The following is a 12,767-nucleotide window of genomic DNA, read 5'->3' as shown; positions in this document are numbered from 1 at the left end:
CATGCCTATAGTGTGGGAGCTCAAAACAATGCCACCATACTATCTCTCTAACTTTGGCATATTATTACAAAACTATGTTTTTAAATATATACCCCAACAATCCCCCACTTATATTTTAAAACATTGAGCAAGTGCTATACAGTTGTGCATAAGCAAAGGTGCCTTTCGACTTGAACCTCTACATAGTGTTGAACTTTCTAAGTATCAGGTAACTAGAGTGACTCTCGTCTTGAACTCTAACTAATAATAGATTATACAACACACACAACTATATCTTAGAGTAAAGTTCTTAATTTTGCACATTAGGGCCATGTGCTTATCCCTTTCTTAACGAACGATCTAGAGAAATGCCCAAGTTCTCATAGAAGGCGGCCACACCTTCACATTCGTATAGGTGAGTCTATCAAGGATACTCCTGTATATCCCACTCTTAACTTAAGAGCTATAGACATCATTAAGAGTTTAAACACTCAACCTGTTTCCCACTTCAGGATATCATGCTATGGGAATGCATGACTCTATCATATTATTTGTAACTTCGTCTAGTCCCTTTGAACCTATTTCTAGGTTGGGTATCCATTACAAATGACTCAACTTCTCACGGGCAAAAGTCCCATACTTTTAGAGATATTCCATACCTTTTCTCTTGCTAATCCTTTCGTCAAAGTATCAGCTATATTTCCTTCAGACCTTACATGATCTACTCTAACAACACCAGTTGTGAGAAATTCTCTAACTGTGTCGTGCTTTCGACGTATCTGTCGATTCTTACTGTTATTATAACAGTTCTCTACTACTACTCCGATAGCCGCGGTACTATCGCAGTGGATCAAAGTGGCTGGTATCGGTTTTTCCCATACTGGAATGTCTGATAACAGACTCTTCAGCCATCCTGCTTCTTCACTAGCTGCTGCTAGTGCCATCAATTCAGCCTCCATCGTAGATTGGGCTATAATTGTCTGTTTCTTTGATCTCCAAGATACAGCGCCCCCAGCAATAGTAAAAACATATCCACTGGTGGCCTTGGAATCATCTGAAAGAGTATTCCAATTAGCATCGCTAAATCCTTCAAGGACTGCGGGATGCCTCTTATAGTGTAATCCTAGGTTTGTGGTTCTTTTCAGATACCGCATAACCCTCTCAATAGCATCCCAGTGTTCCAAACTAGGATTACTGGTAAACCTGCACAGAACTCCCACTGCATATGCAATGTCTGGTCTTGTACAATCAGTTGCATAACGCAGACTTCCAATTATACTAGCATATTCAGATTGTCTAACACTTTCTCCAGTGTTCTTAAACAATTTCACATTAGGATCAAACGGAGTACAAGCAGGCTTACAATCAAAATATTCATACTTTCTCAGAATTTTTTCAATGTAGTGAGATTGATCCAAACAAATACCACTACTAGTTCTAGTTATTTTGATTCCCAAGATTACACTAGCTTCACCCAAATCTTTCATGTCAAAATTCGAACTAAGCATACCTTTAGTTTCATTGACAACAGATAAATTGGAACCAAATATCAGCAAATCATCCACATACAAGCAAACAATCACACACACATCATTCTCAAATTTATAATAGATGCATTTGTCACCCTCGTTTATTCTGAAGTTATGTGAAATCATTAAATTATCAAATTTCTCATGCCACTGTTTAGGAGCTTGTTTTAAACCATAAAGGGATTTTTCTAGCTTACATACTTTCTGTTCTTGTCCAGGAATTACAAAACCTTCAGGTTGTTCCATATAAATTTCCTCTTCTAGTTCACCATTCAAAAAGGCAGTTTTAACATCCATTTGGTGAATAACAAGATTATGAGCAGCGGCAACAGCAATCAAAACACGTATAGATGTTAATCTAGTAACAGGAGAATAAGTATCAAAGAAGTCTACGTTCTCTCGTTGCCTAAATCCTTTAGCAACCAGTCTAGCTTTGTGCTTCTCTATTGTTCCATCAGGTTTTAGTTTCCTTTTCAAAACCCATTTACAACCTATAGGCTTACAACCAGGAGGTAAATCTACTATACGCCAAGTTCCATTAGACATATGAGAATCCCATTCATTATCTACAGCTTCTTGCCAGAAACTAGACTCTGCAGAACTGAACGCCTCTTGTAAATTAGAAGGTTCTTCCTCTACGGCATAAAATTCAAAATCAGGATCTCTTGTGTCAGTCCTAGCTCTTTTACTTCTTCTAGGTTCAACTTCAGTGATCCTAGTTTCTGCACTTCTAGGTTCTTCTAATCTATGTTCAGAATCAGCACTAGGTAAAACACTAGATAAAGAACCCCCACTATTACCCCCACTATTTCTAGATTTAAAAGGAAATCTCTCTTCAAAGAAATCAACATCAATAGATTCAATAATAACCTTATTATTAATATCAAAGAACCTATAAGCTTTACTGTTTTGAGCATAACCAATAAAAACACATTCATAAGCTCTACTTTCTAACTTATGTCTTTTAGGATCAGGTTTTCTAACAAAAGCTAAGCAACCCCAAACTCTAAAATAAGAGACATTAGGTTTTCTATTTCTCCAAAGTTCATAAGGAGATATCATGGTTTTATTATTAGGAATGCGGTTCAAAACATGGCAAACAGTCAGCAAACATTCACCCCACCAATGAGAAGCAGCACCAGAGCTAAGCAAACAAGCAACAGTCAATTCAGTAAGAGTACGATTCTTTCTTTCAGCTTTCCCATTCATTTGAGGATTATATGGTGCAGTTCTTTCATGTATAATGCCATTAGTTTGATAAATTTCAGTAAAAGGAGAAGAATCATATTCAGTGCCTCTATCACTACGAAATCTCTTAATTTTCCTACCAAATTGATTTTCAATTTCAGCAATAAAAATCTTAAACTTTTCAATAGCTTCGTTCTTATGGCTCAACAAATAAACATAAGTATAATTAGAACAATCATCAATGAACGTCATGATATACCTCTTGCCATTTCTAGTTAGGATACCTTCATATTCACACAAATCAGAATGTATTAAGTCTAGTGGTTTCGATTCTCTTACAACAGATTTATGTGAAGTCTTGGTTATTTTTGCTTGACTACAGTATTCACATTTTTCAAAATCATTTTCAGAAAATTCAGGGAGGACACCTAACTTACTCATGTTATTTACTAACTTTTTACCCACATGACAAAGCCTTCCATGCCAAACATTAAAATTGCAAACCATATAAGCAGAAGAATCAATTTTATTCATAGCATCAACATTAAGCTTAAACATTCCATCAGTAGCATAACCCTTTCCTACAAAATTCTTATTCTTAGTTATAGTGTAAATATCAGACCCAATAGTTTGATACAACCCAGCCTTGTTGAGAAGATAGCCGGAAACAAGGTTCTTTCTCATTTCTGGAGTGTGAAGGACATCTTTCAGCATGAGTGTCTTCCCAGAAGTAAACTTCAACTCTACCGTACCAGAACCTTTCACCATAGTGCTGTGGGAGTCTCCCAATAACACTTTCTTGTCCTTGGTTTCAGCATAAGTCTTAAACATGGACCTATCAAAACAACAATGACGCGAAGCACCACTGTCTATCCACCACCCATCAGATCCACCAACCATGTAGAACTCTGGATCAGAGACCATGGCAATTATAACGTCACCCACACATTAGCTTGTGCGTTATTCTTTTCCTTGTTAAATCTGCAATTCCTAGCCATGTGGTTTGGTTTATTACAGATATAACAAAGAAATTCAGAATTGGAATTCTGTCCATTTTTCGATGGGTGTTGGTTCTTGTTTTGATTAGGCCTTCCTCCTTTCTTCTGGTTCGGGTTAGGTTTCATATCCCTTTTCTTAGGTTTTAAATTCGGATGAGTCTTATTGTTAGAAACAATGAGAATCTCTTCCTTCTTATCTTGTTTCCGAGCTTCTTCCTCAACCCTGAGCTTAACAATCAAACTTTCAAGAGAAAATTCTTTAGTCTTGTGACGCAAAGTATTACGAAAATCTTTCCAGCTAGGTGGTAACTTGTCAATCATTACAGAAACTTGAAATTGTTCATCAGTTTTCATACCTTCGGCCACAATTTCGTGGTAAATTTTTTGAAGTTCATGAGCCTGTGCAACAACTGATCTATCATCCACCATTTGGTATCTCACATACCGGCTCACAGCATATTTCTTTGAACCCGCTTCCTCGGTGTCATATTTTTTGTAATGCATCCCATACATCTTTAGCAGTTTCAAAAGTTGAATAATACTCATATAAATCGTCAGATAATGCATTAAGAATGTAGTTTTTGCAATCAAAGTCATTATCGATCCATTTGTCGATGGCCTTTTGTTTTTCCTCGGGAGTTTGAGAAACAACTTCTTCAACACCACCGGTAGGAGGTGGATCTGTAGCAGCACCACCGCCGCAGCACAACAGCAGCAGTCTTATCAGCAGCAGGTTCCAGGGTTCCAGGATGAACACTCGACACAATCATATGCAGCTTCATCAGTTTGAGATAAAAGAACATCTTCAGCTTCCATCTTCTGAAATGCAACCCTTCAAATTTGAAAGGCTTGTTGGTATCATCAACGCGCTTCTTTTCATTCTCCATAGCAGAAACGTACACCTTAAAATTGTTGGAAACAAAGCACTATAATCAAATTACACAAAGAAACCGCTGAGTCGCGTACTAGGTCGCTATCTTTAAGGTGTTTCGCGACTCTGCCTCTTGATTGTGCTAGCAGTCAGTTTTTTGTCGAAACCCTATGGGATAAAACAGCTTATCTCTTTCGATTTCTCTGCACTGAGAAATCGAATCAATAATAACTCTTTCAACAACACTTGCTCAGAAAAACTTGACGAAATAAAAATAACGTTCTATATCTTTTCTTCCAGAAACCAGTTTTTTTTTTTTTTTAATCAAAAAGAATCAATGGAATTAATGGAAAATTAATTTTCGATTAAATGCCAATTAAATTTCTTTGTAACAGCAAAAAAAACGGCCGTATTAAAATTTCAACATTAACTGTAATTAATCATGATATAATTATCTTAATACGTTTTGAAAATTTAAGTTAAAAACAGCAAAAAAATTGTTTCTGGATCAGCAGACCTCCCAAGCCCCAACCCCAAGGCCCCGCTCCCGGACTAATGTAATATAATATAGTATAAATAGTATATACCCTAGTGAAATTGTGTGGGGTGGGAATTGAACCCATGCCTATAGTGTGGGAGCTCAAAACAATGCCACCATACTATCCTCTAACTTTGGCATATTATTACAAAACTATGTTTTTAAATATATACCCCAACAATCCCCCACTTATATTTTAAAACATTGAGCAAGTGCTATACAGTTGTGCATAAGCAAAGGTGCCTTTCGACTTGAACCTCTACATAGTGTTGAACTTTCTAAGTATCAGGTAACTAGAGTGACTCTCGTCTTGAACTCTAACTAATAATAGATTATACAACACACACAACTATATCTTAGAGTAAAGTTCTTAATTTTGCACATTAGGGCCATGTGCTTATCCCTTTCTTAACGAACGATCTAGAGAAATGCCCAAGTTCTCATAGAAGGCGGCCACACCTTCACATTCGTATAGGTGAGTCTATCAAGGATACTCCTGTATATCCCACTCTTAACTTAAGAGCTATAGACATCATTAAGAGTTTAAACACTCAACCTGTTTCCCACTTCAGGATATCATGCTATGGGAATGCATGACTCTATCATATTATTTGTAACTTCGTCTAGTCCCTTTGAACCTATTTCTAGGTTGGGTATCCATTACAAATGACTCAACTTCTCACGGGCAAAAGTCCCATACTTTTAGAGATATTCCATACCTTTTCATAATCAAAAAGAATCAATGGAATTAATGGAAAATTAATTTTCGATTAAATGCCAATTAAATTTCTTTGTAACAGCAAAAAAACGGCCGTATTAAAATTTCAACATTAACTGTAATTAATCATGATATAATTATCTTAATACGTTTTGAAAATTTAAGTTAAAAACAGCAAAAAAATTGTTTCTGGATCAGCAGACCTCCCAAGACCCCCAAGGCCCCGCTCCCGGACTAATGTAATATAATATATAGTATAAATAGTATATACCCTAGTGAAATTGTGTGGGGTGGGAATTGAACCCATGCCTATAGTGTGGGAGCTCAAAACAATGCCACCATACTATCTCTCTAACTTTGGCATATTATTACAAAACTATGTTTTTAAATATATACCCCAACAATCCCCCACTTATATTTTAAAACATTGAGCAAGTGCTATACAGTTGTGCATAAGCAAAGGTGCCTTTCGACTTGAACCTCTACATAGTGTTGAACTTTCTAAGTATCAGGTAACTAGAGTGACTCTCGTCTTGAACTCTAACTAATAATAGATTATACAACACACACAACTATATCTTAGAGTAAAGTTCTTAATTTTGCACATTAGGGCCATGTGCTTATCCCTTTCTTAACGAACGATCTAGAGAAATGCCCAAGTTCTCATAGAAGGCGGCCACACCTTCACATTCGTATAGGTGAGTCTATCAAGGATACTCCTGTATATCCCACTCTTAACTTAAGAGCTATAGACATCATTAAGAGTTTAAACACTCAACCTGTTTCCCACTTCAGGATATCATGCTATGGGAATGCATGACTCTATCATATTATTTGTAACTTCGTCTAGTCCCTTTGAACCTATTTCTAGGTTGGGTATCCATTACAAATGACTCAACTTCTCACGGGCAAAAGTCCCATACTTTTAGAGATATTCCATACCTTTTCTCTTGCTAATCCTTTCGTCAAAGTATCAGCTATATTTCCTTCAGACCTTACATGATCTACTCTAACAACACCAGTTGTGAGAAATTCTCTAACTGTGTCGTGCTTTCGACGTATCTGTCGATTCTTACTGTTATTATAACAGTTCTCTACTACTCCGATAGCCGCGGTACTATCGCAGTGGATCAAAGTGGCTGGTATCGGTTTTTCCCATACTGGAATGTCTGATAACAGACTCTTCAGCCATCCTGCTTCTTCACTAGCTGCTGCTAGTGCCATCAATTCAGCCTCCATCGTAGATTGGGCTATAATTGTCTGTTTCTTTGATCTCCAAGATACAGCGCCCCCAGCAATAGTAAAAACATATCCACTGGTGGCCTTGGAATCATCTGAAAGAGTATTCCAATTAGCATCGCTAAATCCTTCAAGGACTGCGGGATGCCTCTTATAGTGTAATCCTAGGTTTGTGGTTCTTTTCAGATACCGCATAACCCTCTCAATAGCATCCCAGTGTTCCAAACTAGGATTACTGGTAAACCTGCACAGAACTCCCACTGCATATGCAATGTCTGGTCTTGTACAATCAGTTGCATAACGCAGACTTCCAATTATACTAGCATATTCAGATTGTCTAACACTTTCTCCAGTGTTCTTAAACAATTTCACATTAGGATCAAACGGAGTACAAGCAGGCTTACAATCAAAATATTCATACTTTCTCAGAATTTTTTCAATGTAGTGAGATTGATCCAAACAAATACCACTACTAGTTCTAGTTATTTTGATTCCCAAGATTACACTAGCTTCACCCAAATCTTTCATGTCAAAATTCGAACTAAGCATACCTTTAGTTTCATTGACAACAGATAAATTGGAACCAAATATCAGCAAATCATCCACATACAAGCAAACAATCACACACACATCATTCTCAAATTTATAATAGATGCATTTGTCACCCTCGTTTATTCTGAAGTTATGTGAAATCATTAAATTATCAAATTTCTCATGCCACTGTTTAGGAGCTTGTTTTAAACCATAAAGGGATTTTTCTAGCTTACATACTTTCTGTTCTTGTCCAGGAATTACAAAACCTTCAGGTTGTTCCATATAAATTTCTCTTCTAGTTCACCATTCAAAAAGGCAGTTTTAACATCCATTTGGTGAATAACAAGATTATGAGCAGCGGCAACAGCAATCAAAACACGTATAGATGTTAATCTAGTAACAGGAGAATAAGTATCAAAGAAGTCTACGTTCTCTCGTTGCCTAAATCCTTTAGCAACCAGTCTAGCTTTGTGCTTCTCTATTGTTCCATCAGGTTTTAGTTTCCTTTTCAAAACCCATTTACAACCTATAGGCTTACAACCAGGAGGTAAATCTACTATACGCCAAGTTCCATTAGACATATGAGAATCCCATTCATTATCTACAGCTTCTTGCCAGAAACTAGACTCTGCAGAACTGAACGCCTCTTGTAAATTAGAAGGTTCTTCCTCTACGCATAAAATTCAAAATCAGGATCTCTTGTGTCAGTCCTAGCTCTTTTACTTCTTCTAGGTTCAACTTCAGTGATCCTAGTTTCTGCACTTCTAGGTTCTTCTAATCTATGTTCAGAATCAGCACTAGGTAAAACACTAGATAAAGAACCCCCACTATTACCCCCACTATTTCTAGATTTAAAAGGAAATCTCTCTTCAAAGAAATCAACATCAATAGATTCAATAATAACCTTATTATTAATATCAAAGAACCTATAAGCTTTACTGTTTTGAGCATAACCAATAAAAACACATTCATAAGCTCTACTTTCTAACTTATGTCTTTTAGGATCAGGTTTTCTAACAAAAGCTAAGCAACCCCAAACTCTAAAATAAGAGACATTAGGTTTTCTATTTCTCCAAAGTTCATAAGGAGATATCATGGTTTTATTATTAGGAATGCGGTTCAAAACATGGCAAACAGTCAGCAAACATTCACCCCACCAATGAGAAGCAGCACCAGAGCTAAGCAAACAAGCAACAGTCAATTCAGTAAGAGTACGATTCTTTCTTTCAGCTTTCCCATTCATTTGAGGATTATATGGTGCAGTTCTTTCATGTATAATGCCATTAGTTTGATAAATTTCAGTAAAAGGAGAAGAATCATATTCAGTGCCTCTATCACTACGAAATCTCTTAATTTTCCTACCAAATTGATTTTCAATTTCAGCAATAAAAATCTTAAACTTTTCAATAGCTTCGTTCTTATGGCTCAACAAATAAACATAAGTATAATTAGAACAATCATCAATGAACGTCATGATATACCTCTTGCCATTTCTAGTTAGGATACCTTCATATTCACACAAATCAGAATGTATTAAGTCTAGTGGTTTCGATTCTCTTACAACAGATTTATGTGAAGTCTTGGTTATTTTTGCTTGACTACAGTATTCACATTTTTCAAAATCATTTTCAGAAAATTCAGGGAGGACACCTAACTTACTCATGTTATTTACTAACTTTTTACCCACATGACAAAGCCTTCCATGCCAAACATTAAAATTGCAAACCATATAAGCAGAAGAATCAATTTTATTCATAGCATCAACATTAAGCTTAAACATTCCATCAGTAGCATAACCCTTTCCTACAAAATTCTTATTCTTAGTTATAGTGTAAATCAGACCCAATAGTTTGATACAACCCAGCCTTGTTGAGAAGATAGCCGGAAACAAGGTTCTTTCTCATTTCTGGAGTGTGAAGGACATCTTTCAGCATGAGTGTCTTCCCAGAAGTAAACTTCAACTCTACCGTACCAGAACCTTTCACCATAGTGCTGTGGGAGTCTCCCAATAACACTTTCTTGTCCTTGGTTTCAGCATAAGTCTTAAACATGGACCTATCAAAACAACAATGACGCGAAGCACCACTGTCTATCCACCACCCATCAGATCCACCAACCATGTAGAACTCTGGATCAGAGACCATGGCAATTATAACGTCACCCACATCATTAGCTTGTGCGTTATTCTTTTCCTTGTTAAATCTGCAATTCCTAGCCATGTGGTTTGGTTTATTACAGATATAACAAAGAAATTCAGAATTGGAATTCTGTCCATTTTTCGATGGGTGTTGGTTCTTGTTTTGATTAGGCCTTCCTCCTTTCTTCTGGTTCGGGTTAGGTTTCATATCCCTTTTCTTAGGTTTTAAATTCGGATGAGTCTTATTGTTAGAAACAATGAGAATCTCTTCCTTCTTATCTTGTTTCCGAGCTTCTTCCTCAACCCTGAGCTTAACAATCAAACTTTCAAGAGAAAATTCTTTAGTCTTGTGACGCAAAGTATTACGAAAATCTTTCCAGCTAGGTGGTAACTTGTCAATCATTACAGAAACTTGAAATTGTTCATCAGTTTTCATACCTTCGGCCACAATTTCGTGGTAAATTTTTTGAAGTTCATGAGCCTGTGCAACAACTGATCTATCATCCACCATTTGGTATCTCACATACCGGCTCACAGCATATTTCTTTGAACCCGCTTCCTCGGTGTCATATTTTTTCTGTAATGCATCCCATACATCTTTAGCAGTTTCAAAAGTTGAATAATACTCATATAAATCGTCAGATAATGCATTAAGAATGTAGTTTTTGCAATCAAAGTCATTATCGATCCATTTGTCGATGGCCTTTTGTTTTTCCTCGGGAGTTTGAGAAACAACTTCTTCAACACCACCGGTAGGAGGTGGATCTGTAGCAGCACCACCGCCAGCAGCAACAGCAGGCAGTCTTATCAGCAGCAGGTTCCAGGGTTCCAGGATGAACACTCGACACAATCATATGCAGCTTCATCAGTTTGAGATAAAAGAACATCTTCAGCTTCCATCTTCTGAAATGCAACCCTTCAAATTTGAAAGGCTTGTTGGTATCATCAACGCGCTTCTTTTCATTCTCCATAGCAGAAACGTACACCTTAAAATTGTTGGAAACAAAGCACTATAATCAAATTACACAAAGAAACCGCTGAGTCGCGTACTAGGTCGCTATCTTTAAGGTGTTTCGCGACTCTGCCTCTTGATTGTGCTAGCAGTCAGTTTTTTGTCGAAACCCTATGGGATAAAACAGCTTATCTCTTTCGATTTCTCTGCACTGAGAAATCGAATCAATAATAACTCTTTCAACAACACTTGCTCAGAAAAACTTGACGAAATAAAAATAACGTTCTATATCTTTTCTTCCAGAAACCAGTTTTTTTTTTTTATAATCAAAAAGAATCAATGGAATTAATGGAAAATTAATTTTCGATTAAATGCCAATTAAATTTCTTTGTAACAGCAAAAAAACGGCCGTATTAAAATTTCAACATTAACTGTGATTAATCATGATATAATTATCTTAATACGTTTTGAAAATTTAAGTTAAAAACAGCAAAAAAATTGTTTCTGGATCAGCAGACCTCCCAAGACCCCCAAGGCCCCGCTCCCGGACTAATGTAATATAATATATAGTATAAATAGTATATACCCTAGTGAAATTGTGTGGGGTGGGAATTGAACCCATGCCTATAGTGTGGGAGCTCAAAACAATGCCACCATACTATCTCTCTAACTTTGGCATATTATTACAAAACTATGTTTTTAAATATATACCCCAACAATCCCCCACTTATATTTTAAAACATTGAGCAAGTGCTATACAGTTGTGCATAAGCAAAGGTGCCTTTCGACTTGAACCTCTACATAGTGTTGAACTTTCTAAGTATCAGGTAACTAGAGTGACTCTCGTCTTGAACTCTAACTAATAATAGATTATACAACACACACAACTATATCCTCTACAGCTACTGAGTTTCAATCTTCTGCAAGTTCAGTTGTACCTAGACCTCCCAGACTTTCAGTTTCTGCGTCGGCAACCCTTGAAGTTTCTGTTGCGTCGTCTGCCTTGACTGGGCATTTTTCCGGCATTCAATCTTCTTCTTCGACTGCTATTGTTCTGCCAACACTTGTAGCTCCTAATGCGTCGTCTGCTTTCTCCAGCATTCAATCTTCTGCATCGACTGCCATTGTTCAGTTGTTGTCTGCTTCGACTGCCATTCAATCAACTGAGCCTGACGCTGCCTGTAGTCCTCCTGTAGTTGAGGATCTGACGCCTGTGTGCCCTGATATTCGTTCTTCTGCATCCAATGCTGGTGCTGGTGATTTTCATCTCACTGCAACATCAATTATTACTCCAAAATCTTCCGGTACTACTTTTAACTCATCTGCCGTATCTAATGATAATGGTGAGCTACATCGATGTCCCTTTGCTGGGTTTGATAGTTGCAAAAACGGGAAGTATGGAAGGGGATACATGAAGGGTTACCTGCTCACTCACCTGCGAGACAAACATTTTTCTACTGCCGAGGCCAAGGATAGATGTCGTGCAATTAGTGGTGATAATGTGGTCTATAAGGCTTGGGAGAGTTCGTTGATAGGTATGTGTATGTGGTTGTATTTCCTTACATGCACATACATGCTTGGAGCAAAGCTTGCAAACTGCACAATGGCGAGCCTACGCCTTCGCCTTTGAGAGGGAGGAGCGTTGATTTTATGATTCATGGAGTTCAGTGTCCTGCTGTGGCATGCATATCTGATGTGAGCTCACTTAACACTTCGACTGGAGAGGATGGAATGGTTGTTGTTGTTCCCGTAACTTTGGATTTATTGGACAAAGCGATGCAATGCCAAATTCCTACTATATCTAGTATTCCTGCCAAGTGTAAGCTGCAGTTTTCCCGGTCCTTCACCCTGGCTATACAGAAGGTACTGTGTAATCCTACTGATGTCTCTTGTTGGATTCAACTGTTGTTGTTTCCCATTTGTACATTGCGCTTGTATGTCCCTAAATGCAGTACTGAAGAGCGTTCAGGCACACGAAAGAAGCTGCAAACTGCTGCGATTCTTTTGGCACTTAAGGAATGGTCTGAAACTGATGGTTGTGCTTCCTTGACCCATCGTTCCATAGAGGAAACAATGGCTCTGCA

Source organism: Papaver somniferum, unplaced genomic scaffold (assembly GCF_003573695.1).
Source record: "Papaver somniferum cultivar HN1 unplaced genomic scaffold, ASM357369v1 unplaced-scaffold_47, whole genome shotgun sequence".
Classification (NCBI taxonomy): Eukaryota; Viridiplantae; Streptophyta; class Magnoliopsida; order Ranunculales; family Papaveraceae; genus Papaver; species Papaver somniferum.
The sequence above is the reverse complement of the archived record's forward strand: the minus strand, read 5'-3'. Positions refer to the sequence as shown.